The sequence below is a fragment of the Halyomorpha halys genome, unplaced genomic scaffold (genome assembly GCF_000696795.3).
Source record: "Halyomorpha halys isolate HHAL.00 unplaced genomic scaffold, Hhal_1.1 Scaffold224.1, whole genome shotgun sequence".
Classification (NCBI taxonomy): Eukaryota; Metazoa; Arthropoda; class Insecta; order Hemiptera; family Pentatomidae; genus Halyomorpha; species Halyomorpha halys.
This window is the reverse complement of record NW_027111010.1, coordinates 123777-141968: the sequence shown is the minus strand read 5'-3', so window position 1 is coordinate 141968 and position 18192 is coordinate 123777. Positions and strand designations below refer to the sequence as shown.

Sequence of the window (18192 nt, the reverse complement as noted above, 5' to 3'; positions counted from 1 at the left end):
ACATTTATGATTAAAATTGTGAAAAAATTGGCCCCAGATCACACAAATTTCGTTTACCATCCTACATTGAGGTGAAATTAGTCCTGGTACATTTCAAAACAGGTATTTCTCTATTATTCAGGATGACAATACCTACCCATACTTTATGTAGGTAAGTGAAAGTAAAGTATACAGCTTGCTTGCCTCATGGATGGCTGTAATTGAATATTTTTCTGGTTGCTTTAGGTCCATGATGAGTGCACTGGGTTTGTATAAGTTTAGGATGTTGTGGTACATTGGAGCACCGTTAGATCGTGCCACTGAAAGTTAGGCACTATGACAGTTTGTTATTCACAGTTTACATTTTTGTTTGATTTTGATTAAAATATGTTATTGTTTGTTTGTAGTTTAAATAAGTGTATCAAAGACGATTATATCTTATACACATTGGTTAACCCTCAGTTGATCTTCTAAAAAATATAAAACGTCTGCTCTAGTGATTCAATTATTTTTTCTTCTCAGGTTGGGTGAGGAAGAGGCCCCTATGTCAATACCGCAACCTGTGGAGAGCGTTTCCCTATTTTGTAGGGAAGATATCGAAATTGTTTTGTTTTTTTACTAACTGAAACAGTTTTTGCTCTATAGGAGTGAAAAGAAGCAAGAAACAGTTTCAGTACACTATAGCTCAGTTGGATCAAGAAGTCATGCGAGAGGTAATAGATTTGGCGAAAAAAAACCCTGAAGTAGAACCGTAGCGAGTTCTCAAAGAGAGATTAATACGCAGTTTCGGTGAATCTGACAGTAGGCGAATTCACCGATTCTTGAACAAATAGCAGCCGGACTTCCAGAGCGTATTCAAGTCTCACTTACTGCCCACGAAACACAGAACTTAGATAAACTGAGTGCAATAAACGACCGAATAACCGAAATCAGTGATACCATAATCTGTGAGGTAGCCGTGGTGAGGCCACGAAGACCAAGCCTGAAGGATTTTTCCTTATGCAGCCAACGGTATCCCAATTCCTACTTATGGTGAGCGTCACATCGAGATGGACTTGGACCTGCGACGAAGAATGATCTAGCGTTGAATTCCGGTAGAAGTAGGACAGCTGATCAGCTTTTCTAACACAAACTTATTGTAGATTTGGCGAGAACACCATTACTGGTTAAAACGACAGGTCTTTAGACGAAGGTTAGGCTCAATGCTTAGTCCGCGCCTTGAATTTATACGGTACCCGGAGGGAAAGAGTGTACCGAACTTCTTCAGAAGTATCTCAGCGTTACTAATTCCAGCGCTTTCTTGAAGGAGCCGTTGCATTCAGCAGTCCATCATATCGAGACTCGTGGAGATCCTGTTACGATATAATTATGACGGCTGCATCCGGAGAGATATACTGTAGTAAATGTTGCAATAACTTATCATTCGCCCTTCTAGCAGCCAGTGGGCGAGCCCTCTGCATATGGTCCCAAAGAAGTATGGGAGATTACCACCAACTGAGTGCTAAGACGGGACCAGATTGATACGCAGTACCCAATATTACTGACTTCAGTATTAATCTGCATGGGAAGCGAATTTTAAGTAAATTAAACTTGAAGAGAGCTTGCTATTAGGTTCCCATCGCAGGGGAAGGCATCCCTATGAAGGCAATCATAACCCTATTCGGTATCTTCGAATCTTGTAAGCATGTGTTTTAGGCTTGGAAATGCTGCTCAATCCTTTCAGAGGTTTCTGGACGTAATCATACGAGGCTTCGGCTTCATCTATGCCCACCTGGACGACATTTTCATCAGTTCCACAGACCAAGAGGAACATAAAAGACATTTTAACGAAATATTTCGTCACCTACAGCAGCATGGCCTGATTATCAATCTCTTCAAGTGCGTCTTTGTGGTCGATGAATGAGAGTTTTTGGACCATAAAGTAACGCGGCATGGTGTCACGGCGCTACCGGAAAAAGTTGAAACCACTGTCAACTACCCAAGTCCTCCTACGGTTGCAGATCTACATCATTTCCTGGAAATGGTGAATTTATATAGACGTTGCCTCCCTCACACAGCTTCAGTACAATTACCATTTAATATATAAGTATGTATCGAGCACAAGGAAGAACGACAAGAAACCGATAGCGTGGACCGAGGAGTCTGTCAGATTATTCGAGGACTGCAAAGAAGCACTCCTAAACGTAATCATTATCGCGCAACCGAAGCCAGAAGTGGATTTTTTTTCTCCCGGCAAAAAAATGCACCGCAGCCACAGAGGGGCTTTTGTACGCCGTCCCTCCTCTGCACAAAGCAGGCCAATGGCCTTTGCCAGGAGCGGTTCCAGATACTTTCCTAGCTAGATAGTCCGCTCGCTCATCACCTTTAATACTATGATAATATTTAACTAGATTTCTCTGATGTGAGCAATCTTCCTTCCAACATTGCAATGATCCATTTGGAAGAAAGCTGCCCCAGCCCATTAATTTCCATGGCTCTTGCCATGGTTATATAAGGGGTGCGATGTCAATAACGACACCTGCCATAATCTCATTATAGGCCAAACTCTTTTCAATCCTGGACACCAAGTAGTGTAGAGCACCCTCACAGGATTTTTCGGCTTAATAGGCCAATTGAGCGATGTGTAATGGTCTCTCTACCTGCGTATTTTCCTAATATGTCTGTTTATAACTTTCTCAAGAATTTTCATTAAGAAGGATATCAGACAAATAGGTCTATAAGCCTTGGGGTTGTCGTAAGACGCTGGTTTTGGTATATAACTACTTGGAATGTGACTCAGTGCCAAGCTTCCCCTTAGCAATACAAAGGGGTATGGTTTCAAGACCGGTAAGCCTGTTTGTAATAAGGCCGGAAAGATTTCATCCGTACCAGCTGATTTAAAAGGCGAGAAAGATCTAATTGCCCACTCAACCTTGCCAGAGTTGACAATCCTGTTTGCCTCAACCCACTTGTTTATACTACAAGTATAGCTCTCGATAGTGGGAGTCGTGTCGTTTTTTTCTATCAGTACACACCCAGGGAAGTGTGAGCGTGGCAGAGCCTCCAGGGTTCCCACTTCAAAATTGGTGAACCTCCGTTCCACCCAAACAGCACCCAGTACTCCCCTTTCAGAGCCCCTGGATTGAATCCTATTCCCATCATTGACGTAATTGCAGAATATTCTTCACGGTCCTCTTTTGCCCTTCATCACAGCCTTGTTATAGTCAGTTAGTGCACTTTTATAAGTGTCCCAACAGGCTGTTCTTTAGACTATAGGAGTCACCTTGTGAGTCCTCTCAGCCTAGTTAATTCCTCATTCCACCAGGTCGCATTCCTGTTGGATTGGATCCTGCATGCACTGTATTTATCAGAGTAGGATCTTATAATCGCGTCCGTTAAGAACGTATTAAAGCATTCAAGTTGCCAGGTGTTCCTAATGATTCTGGGACAACTCGTGTCCTCTTCCTCGAGTTGAGTACAGCAGAAATCCCAATTCGTCAACTTTGGATTCCTGTACACCGACTCGGTCACATCACATGCTGACAAATCATATCTGATGTACCGTGGTCTGAGTACGACTCTTCTTCCGAGATGTGTCAGTTCTTGATCATCGAACCTGCTCGACGCGTGGATAAATAAATAAACGAATGGATTATATTGTGAACAGATGTATTTTTGTGACTTTTATCAATTTCTCTGTAAATAGTTATGATTTAAGGGGATTTCGCTTTTTCGTAAAACCTCTTAGATGAATAAACACTACCTTCTTAGTTTTCTTCTTCTTTTTGCTTTTCAGCGTAGAGCAGCCTCCATACACCCGATTCAGTACTCTCGGCTTTGTACCAACAACTTCAATCCACCGGAAGACTTTCCTTTTCCGGGTTCCTACTGGATGATTTGTTAAATTTAAATCTTTACCGCACTGTAATAAACTTGTTTTCTCGCCCACAAATTTGCTAGTTCTGTCCCGTTCTTCAAAAACTGGCGCTTATACAAATGTTCAGTTGGCCAGTATGTATATCAGGGTTTGATTCTTATTGATTACATGGTAATTAATTGCTGAATGAGGCATCCCTAACTCCGAATAGGCCTCTTCGGTAAATTTACAATTATTAGTTGTTAATCAAGAAACTAGAAAAATGTGTTATGCTTTGCCAACATATATTTTTCAGTACAGAAGTGTGTGGAACCTCGAATTCATCTACAATCTGAACGACTGCCTCGTTTAACATTTAGTTGTCAGTTAATACCATAATAGAGTTTCCAGCTTCTAGTGTCCAAAGTATTCATTTTAGATGTCAATCATCTTTAGCTTTAAATACTAATAAATGGATGTTGCAACCGACCACTAAGAGTTTTAGTGTTGATCATTTCTTCTTGAGACGATCTTTGCGCCTTACAAACTGTTTTTGTTTTCCTGTCCGATTTAATCACTCGGAAACACAAAAGCAAGGTACTATCAACTGGATTCAGTTTTTGTATAGAGGTGCTAGTTCCTCTGTCTCGATACTATTGGCTTAGAACAGCCCAACCAATAGGTTGGGAATTAAAGTATCACTCCCTCACGAGTGGAGTTATTAATTTCATTGACTTCACAATCATCTATTCAAGGATTTTAAATAAACGTCTCTTTAAGGACGTTAAATAAATGTCTCTTTATCAATGTTATTTAGATGTTCTAAACAGATTTATATGTCATTCATAGATTACAAACAACTATTTTATACATTATGAGACTTATTGATGAGCTACAAAAGTTTAAAGAAATAGTAAATGTCCTTACGTCAGCCAGTACTGATCGTGAGATAACAAAATACTAAATAATAGGGAACTTATAGTTTTTTAATATTTAATTATAAATTGCTCATTTTAAATAATAGTGTATAATATGTTACCTATTGCTGATTGTTTTTTATTTATTTGACTTAGTCTTGTAATCTTCCCATGATATCCTTATCAAACTAGCGTGATTCTCTTTGGTATTAAGAAGAGACTTCCAAAACAAAAGATTAACCTTTTGATTACTGTTTTCTCTGTACTGTGATATGTCATCAGAGGAATTGGGTCTGTTTATAGAGAACTTATTCCAGTTTTTATTACATATTGTGTGTACCATTAAGGAAAATATTATTTTGCTGTTCGAAATTGTAACAGACCAAGAAACATCATTTAACTTTAACTTTTCATTTGATAATGCACAGAAGAATGCTGTAATATTTCTTACTACTTTGCTTGTTATCAATTGCACTTCAATTCTGTTTATATGGAAGTTCCACGGGGAAAAAGTATTCAAAAGATTTAAGAAACCAAGTAAGTGAAATGTTTTTTTGCTTTTATATATCTCCTATTTTAGTATAACACAACCAACAAAATAGTTTTTTAAATTACTATAGTTAGTGAAGCAAATGAACTATCATTAGAAAATAGAGACCATTGTCTTTTGATTAGATTAAAATGATCTGTTATGCCTATGGGAATCTGTTATGTCATTTTGCATCTTATTTATGTTTGCAATAATAGCACTGTGAATGCAATTAACAGTGCTAATCTTTATTAATAAACATTGTGTTTATTAATAAAGATGTTCATTTTATTTTATTAATAATATTTACTTTATTTTAGGTGTATCATGTTCTGGGATGTATAAAGGATTTAAAAAAAAAAATTGTACTTGAAATAAAGAATATTAGTTTGTAAATACTTATTAATTTGTCTACTTGATGAATTCTTATCTATTATGTCTATTATATTTGTGACTTGCTGTTCATTTACCATCATAATATTCCATACATAATTTTGTAAGATTTTTGATTTGCATTATGCTACGTTGATTACTAGTTATGTGTCTTATTTGTAATACATTCATTTAATAATCTACTGTGTTGTTTATGTTGGTACACTTCTATTATTTTCTAAGAGAAGGATTATTAATAGCTATATCATTGGATTAAGTCCTATTAATTTCCAAGAATAGAAGATGTTTATCATTTTTTGATAATTTGCTGATAAAATGAAATTGTTTGGTTCTTATAAACAAAAAACTTAACTATTTGGCCTGATATTTATGTGAAAACTTAAGATAATTTTAGAAAAAAAATAGAAATATGACATTTGGGAAAGAATTTAATTATTTCAAGGTGGACAAGAATATTTAACAAATTTCTAATAGAAAACTGGCTGTTATGAAGTGTTCCCTTCTTTTGCTTCTTCAGTTGGTTCAAGGATGTGAAAGGAAATTAAAAGAGTGTGAGAGTAGATACTGATGTTGGTAAAATTAATAAAGAAGATATTATTATCAATTGTAAAAAAATTTGCTTCCTTTCATAAAAAAAGAAAGGAATGTTATTTTCATTTCCCACCTAAATTAAAGTGAAAGAGGAGTTGCTGTAACAAGTCCCTATTTGCTAGTTAAGTATTTTTCCGTCAAGTCAATGCTTTTTCAAGTATTGACTTAACCAATGACTTACTTATATCATATAAGTATTAAGCCACTGTTGTTCCCTACTAAGTTAGTTCATTTATATCAGATAAAGTAGTATTTAAAGCATGTGTTTCTTCTTATTGATCCTGATTAAACATTTGTTTGTTTTTTTTATATGACATATTAAAAATAATATTTCATTGTGACATTTTATATTATGGTCTATGTGTTTTTTATTGTCATCATAAATGTTATATTATTGAAGAAGTGGGAATGGTTTAAGTATTTCTGGGCAAAACAAACTTTTTGTTAGAGTTTTATATCATGTTTTTGTGTTGAACATTATATATGATGAAAAGAATAAAACAGACTACTGCTAAATAAATATTTTATTCATCATTTAATAAATATTTGCTAATACAGTACTGTCACTCCTTTATCTCATTTTAGTCATTTATGGTACTTCCAAAATTAAGACTTTTTTATTTTTACTTCAGCATATAAATAAAATATCATGAACCGACATTCCACTTTCATTTTTTTAAAATCTTTAATATATAATATTCATACCTGTGTGTATATAATTGGTTATTAGTGTAGATTAAGTCTAAATATCCATTATCAAATTTAAAAACAACAAAACAAAAAATATTTAATATTACTAAGCTGAACACAACAGAGTTCTAAATATCAGAAAACACGATAAAGTGTAAAATTATAGAGAACAACTTATAAAAGCATTGAACAATTCTATTTAGTGGGGAAATATTAAATAGTTTTCAAACATACGTTATAATAATAAAATATGAGTAACCCGTGCTTAGTGTGGAGCTATGCCGATGACACATGTGTGCTTGCAGTTAATAATAACCCTTTAAATTCATCCCAAACCCTCCAATCCCATATCGCAACCCTCAAGAAATAGTGTCAAAATCATCTTTGCCCTTTGTCATAAACCACATCCAAAATTTGTTGTAAAATCCTCAAAACGTCTTACTTTGTCAGAAATGAAATCGATCTAGCTCGAACCAGATATCAATCATTCCATTATAAACTCCCTAACCATCCAAATCCACTGTTTCTAACCTTGCTTCCTCTTTCATTCCTGACAATCCTCTGAGATGTCTGAAAAAAAGATGGCCTCGAGACCTTCTAATGTAGATATATTATTAGATTGCTACCAATGGGTCATATGTTACATTGTGCCCCACAACAGGTTATATTTTACAATGATCTCGAATAAATACATTGGTAAAAAACTGTCAGTTTAATAATAAGTGATACTGCTCACATGAGGGCAAACATATAGGTGAGTAATCACTTATTTTTTATTCTTCTCAGTGAACAGTGATTATGTTCCATAAGACTGATGGCAGCCATCGACTTCATGCTTTTTTTAGTTTCAGACCCTATTTTAAAAGTACTCGATTAAAAACTATCTGAAAGTCTCCTCATGCTGTTTTAAGCAAATATTTCAAAAGCGATATAGGACTGCCGCTCCCTGGGGATCTTAATGAGGCGGGTCCGGCCGGGAAGGATTGGTTTGTTTTGTGTTACAATCACCTATTTTTTTTTCAAAACCCCTTCAAAATTTTAATGACATATTTATAGACGATGTATTTTATCCTTTACTGTAGATCATCTACATTATAAGGAGTCTTTTAGAGTGTATTAGTTTTGTAGTGCGTATTTATAAAAGTGTGTAATGTGTTGGGACACACATTATTTCTGAATTTAATAAACTTAAATCTAATAAAAACTTAATCCTATTACTATGTGACCATACATAGTGGGTTGCCAACACACAGGTGTTAACGTGTTGAATAATTGATTCGTGCAGTACTCTTTGTGAGTTTGTGACATACTATGTAGATAAGAGCTTCAGCCTTTAATCAGTACCCCTTCGGCAGCGATAGTGAACCTTTTTGAGACAAGGGTCAAATTTTGTTCTCTATTTTTTTTAGAACTAGCTCGTGGTTCACTAAGTGTTTGAATGAACAAGGGGTAAAGAAAATTGCATAAAATATGTATTATAAAATATTATTTAGTAATATATTTATGTATGTATACATATATATAAATGTAAAACAAAGTATAAACAAAAACTATTTAATGAGAAATCTGTTGCTATTTATTTTGAGATAACTTTTTAAACAAAAATTAATTTATAAAAACCAATGAGTGGGTCAAAAAGATTGTGTGGGTCAATGCCCGACCCACGGATCATAGGTTCTCCATCCCTGCCCTAGAGTATGCCTAGAGGAAGGACTGTGCCGCTCAATCCCTTATAACGCATATTAATATGCAAACCAATATTTTACTTTCCTTTAACCTATTTTTCTACATCTTTCTATTATCTCCTCAGAAGTATGCAATGAGATATTTTCATATGGTGATGTTTAGCAAAAATACCACCAAGAGATCCAGAAGCCTGGGAAATACTCCCAGAAATTCTCTAGTCAAACAAAAGCTTGAAAATTTGTAAGAAATACTCCACCTGTTACACCAGGTAGCTCAATTGACCTAGTGGACTCCTAACCTGGCACTTCTTAACCAAGCACAACTGAGGAATCTCCGTTCATCACGCCAAACCCATACGGCGTAATATCTAAATTACCTGTTAAAAACATGGAAGTTAATCAGACTCCCACAGAACCAATATTTATTGCTTTTTTGTCAACAACTTAATAGAATAGTGAACCCAGGTTCATCATTTATATGTTAAATTTACACTAATGGAACTAAACTCAAACCTAACACCGCAGAGACATATAGGAAAATAATAAAATATATGTTAGATACAAAAGCCGACTACTAACACATTTATTAGCTATACCAAGAAAGGGCGTTCCACGTTGTCATCTGACAACTACATCTCTCAACACCACCAGAAGCCATTAAAAAAGAACTGATGGCAATGGGGTACAAAGTACGACAGGTAGTGAATGTACTGAAGGAAAACAAAGATCCTCATGGTGCAACAAATAAAGTAGCGTTGCCCTTGTTCTTTGTTGATCTTGACCAAACACCTGGAGTAGAAGAAATTTACAAAGTAAGCCGACATTATTACACCAGGGTAGTAGTTGAAAACCCCTACCTTAAACGAACAACAGTTCAGTGCCACAATTGCCAAGAGCATGACCATGCTAAACATTATTTCCATCATCATCTACCAAGGTGCGTAAAATACGGGGAACAACGCAAATACACTGAATGCAGCAAACCTAGGCAAGCACCTGTTGTGTGTGCACTATGCCATGAAGAAAGGCACCCGGCTAGCTACAAGGGGTGCCAGACTTACAAAATCCTGTCTTCTAGAAAACAAGTAGGTCTGAGACAGGAAGATGACAAAGCTTTAATAACTGAAACTTAACTTACCAACATACCTCAGTACCAAATTTATCAAATGGATCATCCTAACGGAACAACACATGGTGGCACTGCTGTCATTATCCATAGATCCATTTCACTTAGTCTTTCTACAAACCTAAAATCATAGCTTTATCAATCCAAACTTCTCTCTTTCCCATAACATTTGTAGTGGGTTATTCTCCCCTTCTAGGTGCTGACTTAATACAAAAAATGAACAAGGGGGTAGAACCACTAATTTGTGGTAAACGATCACTGTTGTCTACTCACTTCCTTTGTTGCAATATTCTTTGTTCTGATTCTTTTTATTTTATATATATATATAAGTTACGGTATGAGTCAGCTGTTATTTCAATGTCAGCTGACTGAGGGGATCAGCTGATCGAACGTATATAAGAGATGTACCGAATACAATAAAGCCAGTATGTTACAGCAGTTCAAGCGTGTTAGATCTTATTATTTCTTCTCTTTTTTGACATTTTGCTTTTGTCAATACTTAACTGGTGCCGAAACCCAGGAACTTTAAATATCGGAGTAATATTTGCTTTTAAAAAGAATTTTTTATCATATTTTTCTCAGCTTTCAAATTTTTTTTCCTATTCTCTCATTTTTTTTTAAAAATAATGGCTGCCAACAGTATTGTCAGACAAACGGTCATGAATCTGGAAGCTTTAAATCAAAATGGGTTTCAGAACCCACCTTCCATGGAGGTGACTGCTCCACCCCCAGAGCTTGCCCTACTACCGGAATTTTCTCTAGCGGGAGCCTATGCCACAACACTTGAGTGGGTAAAAGTACGCACAGCAACCACCCAAGACTTGAGAAAGGCTGTTTCTGACCTCGAACGGTTTACCAGGGAAACAGGAGAATTGAGCCACTTTATATAAGGGAGTGACTGACTAATAAGCTGAATTGAAGCAAATTCTATCGAAAGTCTACTCGATAGTGAAGATGCGGAGGCTTTAAAAGCAGTGGTCGTCTGCAGAGTCAAGAGGAGCATCCTAAATCAGATTCAGGCTGACGAAGAGACCCCTTGGAGAGTTATCAAGGAAAGATTGAAGAAGGCGTTTGGAGGAGGACAGTGGGCCCCAGAGGAAGACATTTATGATGATCCGAGAGACAAAGAAACCGAAACAGTCTAGTGGACAATATGCCGCGGAACTCCTAGCACGCTTTAACAGAATTCAAGATAAACTGAGTGAAATGATGGAAACAATACAGGTACTGAGTCGGATGCAATTCTTATCCCTGGTACTAAAGATACAGTTGGCAAAGGAGCTCCGGAAGGATTTCCGAGAGAGAGTTCGTTTGTGGAAATTGCTTAAGTTCAGAAAAAGCTGGTATGGAAGTAGAAGAACCAGGGTGGACCCGGATAGAATACCAACAGCCAAGAAACAAGCCCAACCCTTGGAGGAGGAGAGAACATGGAAATGGTAGAAGAGAGAGAGCTATCAACGAAGAAAATAGAAGAAGCCTAGCTAAACCCAAAAACAATAGTCGGCGGGAGGACTGCAAGTGTCACGGTTGTGGAAAGATTGGGCATTTAGTGGCGCATTGCCCGCACACAAGATGTATTGAATGCAGTGAAGAAGAAGAAGAGTGGGCCTGGTGAATCTACTGAAAAGTACAGGGTGGTGGTTGATTACAGGAAGCTGAATGAGAATACCGTTGACGAAAAGTATCCGTTCCCCAGATTTGAAGACATTTTGGACAGGCTGAGTGGGGCGACGGTTTTCAGCTCATTGGACTTGAAGGCTGGATATCATCAAATCAAAATGCACCCTAAGGATCAACATAAGACGGCATTCATATTCGAGAGAGGACTTTATGAATTTACAATAATGCTGTTTGGACTGAAAAATGCTCCCATAACCTTTCAGCACCTAATGGACGAGTTTTTGAGGGGAATTGACGAATCTGTATGTCAGATTTACATGGATGATCTCCTAGTGTTCAGTAAGAGCGAAGAAGAACACTTGCTGCATTTACACAGCATATTTCAAAGAATTAAGAAATTCGAGCTGAAGTTATCTGGAGAGAAATCATCGCTTGGGCAGGAACAAATTAATTTTTTGGGCCACACGATTTCCAGGGAAGGAGTTAAACCTGATGCGGATAAAGTTGCAGCTATGCGGAAGATAGCGGTTCCTAGGGATGTGAAGGGAGTTCGGAGGTTGCTGGGAACTTTAAATTATTAACGTAGATTTATGCCAGAAATGGCTGAGTACCTTGTCCCACTCAACAACCTTCTCAAAAAAGAGAGAAAGGTGATCATCACACCAATAGTCGAACACAATATAAGGCAGTGCATGGAGAAGCTGCAACAAGGGCTGGTTCTTGTGTTCCCGGACTTCCCTCGCCAATTCAATATCACTACAGACGCGAGTGAGTACGCACTGGGAGCGGTGTTATCTCAAGAGAGTGAAGGAGATCAGGAGATCGCCCAGTTGCGTATGGCAGTAGGCGCCTGACAGAGACGGAGACCAGATACAGTGCGCTGGAACGAGAGCTCTTGGGAATAGTGTGGACTGTTGACCACTTTAGGCCCTATGTGTTCGGAAGAAAGTTTAAAGTACACACTAACCATAGGTCCCTGGAATGGGTGGGAAAGTTGAAGGAGTCTTCGGCAAGAATTATGCATTGGAAGGAGTTATTGGGACAGTACAATATGGAAATCACATATAAACCTGGAAAAGAAAATGTGGTAGCTGATTGGTTATCTCGAGCAATAACAGTAAATGCTGTAGAAGAAAAGGCCGGGGAACCATCCGGGCAATTCCTGCCGGAGTGGACACCGGGACAGGAGGAAGAACAGAATGTGGCGGAGGAAGACGATAGGGAAGAATCTTCATCTAACTAGAGCTCAGAGGAAGGAAGACCAATTGATATGGAGGAACTTGAGGACATCATTAACGACAAGAGGCGGCAGATTATATGGAAGACAAGAACCACTGAATTAGTCAAAGTTGAGTGTAACAAGTATGGGAGGAGCAATATCATGACAATTTGGTCGGAGCCAGGCGTGAAAAACAACCAGATCTGTAAAATGTTGAATAATGCTTCCAAGCCTGTAGAAAAGTGTCACCTATACGTTGGGAATGAAACCGTTTGGGAGAAGATCAAGCGGCTATGGCATGATGAACACAGAGGAATGGACAGGAGATTCACCCCATGCAAGCTGATGGTGGAAACCCTTCAGGAAGACGAACACCAGAGAGAGGTGACTGTAGCATATCATTAGGGCAAAACAAATCACCAAGGAATCTCGGAGAACCTGCAAGCATTGAAGAGAAGGTACTTTTGGTGGGGGATGAAGCAAACGATCAGTGAAGTTTCAGGAAACTGTAAAGTTTATCTATGCACAAAGTATGACAGACATCCACCAAAAGGTAGACAAGAGGAGACGCCTACCGCAGATGTACCGCTCAACGATCTACAGATCGACAGTTTCACATGGCGAGGATTTAAATGGATCACCATAATTGATCTCTTCAGTAAGGCGGCAATGGCGCACCAGGTGCAGGAAAAGTCGTCGGAAGCAGTGCTGGCAGCTCTCCGAATGTGGTTTCAATTTTACGGAGTTCTGGAGCGCATCTCATCAGATTCAGGATGAGAATTTGACAATGCTGTGATTCGAACAGAAATGAAGGACCTTGACGTAATATGGCATCTTAACACACCAGGGTACCCCAAGAGTAGAGGAGGCATAGAGCGGCTTCACGGCACGTTGAGTGACCATCTTCGACTATATCAGGTTGACCAGGGACTGGAACCGGACGTGGCAATGCCTAAGGCGATTGCGACATACAATCATTCCATACATGCAGTTACGGGGTTTTCGCCGTTTGAGGTCCTCTTAGGGCTTCACGGACACCGGCGGGACTATAAGAGCACGATGGAGTTGAAATACTTAATAACCACATTGCTCGAAGAAAGTTATGGGAGAAAGCACGAGGAAGAATCGAAAAGGAAAAAAAAACAGGAGGGTGGCGCAGGAAAATCTAATGGTCAAAGACAGGATGGGAGCGATATATAGAAAGATGGGTTCTAACAGGGGTAAGGAGATACAGCGATACGAGGGCCCATTCAGGGTGATAATGTTTCCCTCATCATCTTGGCCTTCAGTGCTTCATAGGCGGTACAGGCAAGTACAACGTGCTCGGCGGTCTCTGGAACCTGACAAATTGAGCATAGATGATCAATGTTTATGCTATGTGCCAAGCTTAGCTCGGAAATCCCCATGCCCCATGAGGAATTGTGTGAGACCCTGTAGTCGAGGAGGACCCACATTGATTCTAGGTGTGACCCAACGGTAGGAAAGTACTTCCTTAGGGTAGCCCCTTTTGGGCAATCCACTCACTGTCAGTTCCATTCTTGCAAGGTAGAAACCTCTCGAAGGATTCTCTTCCATCTGTTAGGATTTTCTGGTGAAAACCAAAGAGTGTGTATTGGTATACACACTCTTTGTTCCAGCTCATCTACATTCTGGCCACCGATCCTAATCGTAACCCTGACCTACTGGACTTTTTCATATATAAAGGCTTAGGCTCTAAATGTTTCCCTCCCAGGCCTCGATAACCTATCTTCAGATCATAGTCCACTAATCCTAACCATCTCTGTTTCCCCAATTTCTGTATTACCTCCACCCTCATTCATTAGCAGCCCAGTAAACTGGAATTCTTCTGCCGAATCCTAACAGACCAAATTGATGTTTATCTAAGTTTCCCTGAAAACATCTGAAAATCTAGATAAAGATGTCCATTCCTTTACAACCCTTATCCAATAAGCTATCTGGTCTTACTCCTTACCACCTTATGTCAAAAAAAACAAAACCAAAACAAATCCTCTACAACATCTTAAAGACCTTGTCCAAATTAAGCACCAATACAGAACATTATGACAATGCACAAAACATCCTTCTGATCATCGCTCATATAATTATTACAGTAAACTAGTTAAGAGAGATTTGGCCAACTATCAATCCCAGTCTTTTACTTCTTACCTCTCTTCTCTTTCTACTCATGATAATTCCCTCTGAAAGATGACCAAAAAAATCCTTAAATTCAAACACATTTCTTACCCTTTCGGATGAGATGATAGCACATGGGCCTCATCAAACAAAGAAACAATTGAAAAATACCTATTGTCACCAATCCCATTCTCCTTACTTCTTAGAGCAGAAACCCCTTCTGAGGTCAAATAGCAACTACAGATGCTAACTCCTCGTAAATATCCAGGAAAAGATCTTACCCCTCAAATCCTTTTTAACTTACTTCCAAAGCTATAATATTCCTTGCTTATTTTTAGAATTGTAACCTTGGAACAACCCACTTTCCTATCCTGTGGAAACACTCTATTATAATTATCTAAAACCAGGAAAACCTCCTGATAATTCTGCTTCCTATTTACTTATTAGCTTACTACCAATCCTCTCAAAACCTTTTGAAAAAATCCTCCTTAAACGTATCCTATACATGGTTACATCTCAGAGTTTTCCTACAAATAAATTTGGATTCCACCCTAGGCAGGCACTCCACTGTCCAACAAGGTCTCAGAGTGCCTATAGTTGACTGTGCCTCTTCAGCTCTTAAAAAGAAACAGTACTCCTCAGGTGCCTTTCTGGATATAACTGGGTGTGGCATATCAGATTGCTTTTCAAGTTCAAGTCCATACTACCCTCAAGTCTTATTCCTTATCCTCCGCTCTTGGGTCCTGTCCTTTACATTATCTTCACTGCTGACATTCTCATCATGTTCCTGGCAACATTTGCTGATGATACAGCCATTCTATCTTCCCATCCTCATCCTGTAACAGCCCCATCTAATCTCCAAACACATCTCACCTGGATCAAGCAATGGTACAACCAATGACAGATAAAAGTAAATGAATCAAAATACACCCTTCACTGCTGCTTCTGTCCACCTCTTCTTTTTGATTTCATTCCCTTACCCGGATCTTACACAATGCGATATCTTGGATTCATTCTAGACAAATGACTCATCTGGAACCAACATACAATTCTTAAAATACAAGAGCTTAACAGACAATTCAACCAATTATAACGACTACTCAGCTGGACCTTATGGTCTTGGACTTTAATGAATAGCTAAACTTTTGAACATCTAATACATTCAATCCAAAATCTTTAGAACTATAGTAAATGCACCCTATTACGTTTGCAACACTCTACCATGACCTGATATCCCTTTTATATTTGACCTTATAACAACTAAATTCTCAAAATTCCATATAAACCTTTCTAATCATCCTAATCCTTTGGTTCAATCCCTACCCAGTTTTACCTATCCTTACAATCCACTTCGAGGGTTCGAACTACAATAGTCAAGAGACCTTTTGTAAAATAAAATCGACAATGGCCAGATACTCCGTTCATGTAGAGTGATTGTGGCTTTAACGCAGATACTCAGTCTCCACTGGCTCATTACCCGTGATGTGGTGAGAGGGCTGCACTGAAATCTCAAAGGGCCCTGCTCTATCCCTCATGCGTGGGGAATAGAGTAGTCTCAGGGATCTTCAGGTTGAGATTGTAAATATTGTACATAATTTATTTTACTATATCCTAGTTCGATTATCTTCATTTTATATTTATTTACTTTTTTTTTTTTTATAATTTTGGTATGAAAGTATTCATTTATCACTATTACTCATTGCCCAAGGTTGTGGCAGATTATAATATTTATTAATAAATAAAATAATATTACCAATGGGTAGTTTCTCTACTGGCCTATATCACATCATTATAATCTAGCATGAAATTTACTTGATATATTTTTATGTAAATACTGTTGTCAATGTGAATAACTAAGTAAAATATATTTATATGTAAGTTAAACGTTTGAGAACACCAAGATTAAATAAAAGAGGAAAAGGAGAGATAAATGACTAACTCGGTTGTTACTCAGAGACTAACTTTTATTGAGTCTAGCTCGTCTATATATACATTTAAATCTGCTGACCTACTCGATCAGCTGATTTGAGTTGTAAAGCTGACTGTAACTTATATATATTTTAAATTGGGTATATTTAAAAAAAGATTGAAATAAAGGTGATAATTTTGGATAATGAAGACTGATAAATTTACTTGACTAATGATGTTAATTTCTTCAGAATGTTAAAAACTTTTTCTTAAGAAGAAAAATCATTAATAAAAGTTTACATCATGATTCAGATTGATACATACCTATTACTGGTGTTTTAGTGCCTACTGTTGGTTCAAAAACTCTTGTCTGATTAATTCGGTTTAAAAATTTATAATTCTTTATTTTTTATAAAATCTAAAGTAAATACATATAAGAGAAGATAAACAAACTGAAACAAATATTAAAAAGAAAGCTGTGAATAAAATAACATTATAACACTAAAAATGTTTAAAGTGCCTACTACTGGTGCGTATACCCTATTAAATAACTTACAAAAATGAAATTCAGAAAATAATGGATACAAATAAGTACAACACATTAAAACCAAAGATTCTGATTGGTACTTCTGCCCTGCACTGTGTTTCTTAAATAGTTGAATTATTATTATTTCAAACAGCTAACATCTTAACAACATAATTCTTGTTAATGTAACAAAAGCCATGTTATCTTATAATTTAAATATTCAAAATAAAAAATAAAATAGGAATAAATATAATAAACTAGAAAATATTTCTGTTCAGTCTTTGTATATTTAAAAAAAAAATTAACATATTAAGTCACATTGAAACTCATCACATTATTTTCTGTCTCATTTAGATTTTAATAATGAAATATGGTACATTCTCATATAACAAATTGTTAATTGAAAATGTTAGATAATGGGTCAAGAGGAAAATAATAAAACACTATAAAAATATTTTAAAATTGTCAAAGTAAATATAATATATCCTTTGCTCTAAAATGCAATAAAATATAAACAATAAAAGAAGGTTATTTTATTAGGTACTTTTCTTCAAAAGGGTTATTGTATAGCAGAAGAGGGTGGGCCAAATCTCACCCACAGGTCTAAGTCATTCCCTGATCTCTAAATTTTTTATAAATGTGTGGGAAAAATAAAATTAAATGAGAGTGAAGGTGTCCTGATTAATTTACTAAGGTATCTCACATGAGAATAAATACTGATTTATATATCAGTTCTGAACATGATAATAAGCGAGTTGGATTGCAAGGGTTCTTTGAAATATGACTGCAGTGAACTATTATAGGCTAGTGAACCTCCTAGGTTTGGAAGAAGACATACCAAAACATGTACTGGATCAAAGGAGTTTTTGGCATTTGTTAGACACCAGCAACTCTTGGAAGGTAAAATGCATTGCTAAACTAATTAACACAACAACAATGAATTAAATAAATATAGTAGTAATACAAAAGACTAAATTGAAATAATGAATAAATAAATGCTAATGACAAAGATTATTTATGATATATAGATATTTAAGATAT

General features: G+C 37.0%; 1 protein-coding gene across 1 annotated transcript in view; it reads left to right on the top strand.

Moving 5' to 3' along the window:
• Positions 1-4961: 4961 nt before the first annotated feature.
• LOC106679863 (UBX domain-containing protein 6) overlaps positions 4962-18192 on the top strand; it is a gene marked incomplete at its 3' end in the record, with an annotated part of 59591 nt that continues 46360 nt past the window's right edge. The window contains 1 exon segment of the mRNA XM_014419237.2: positions 4962-5268.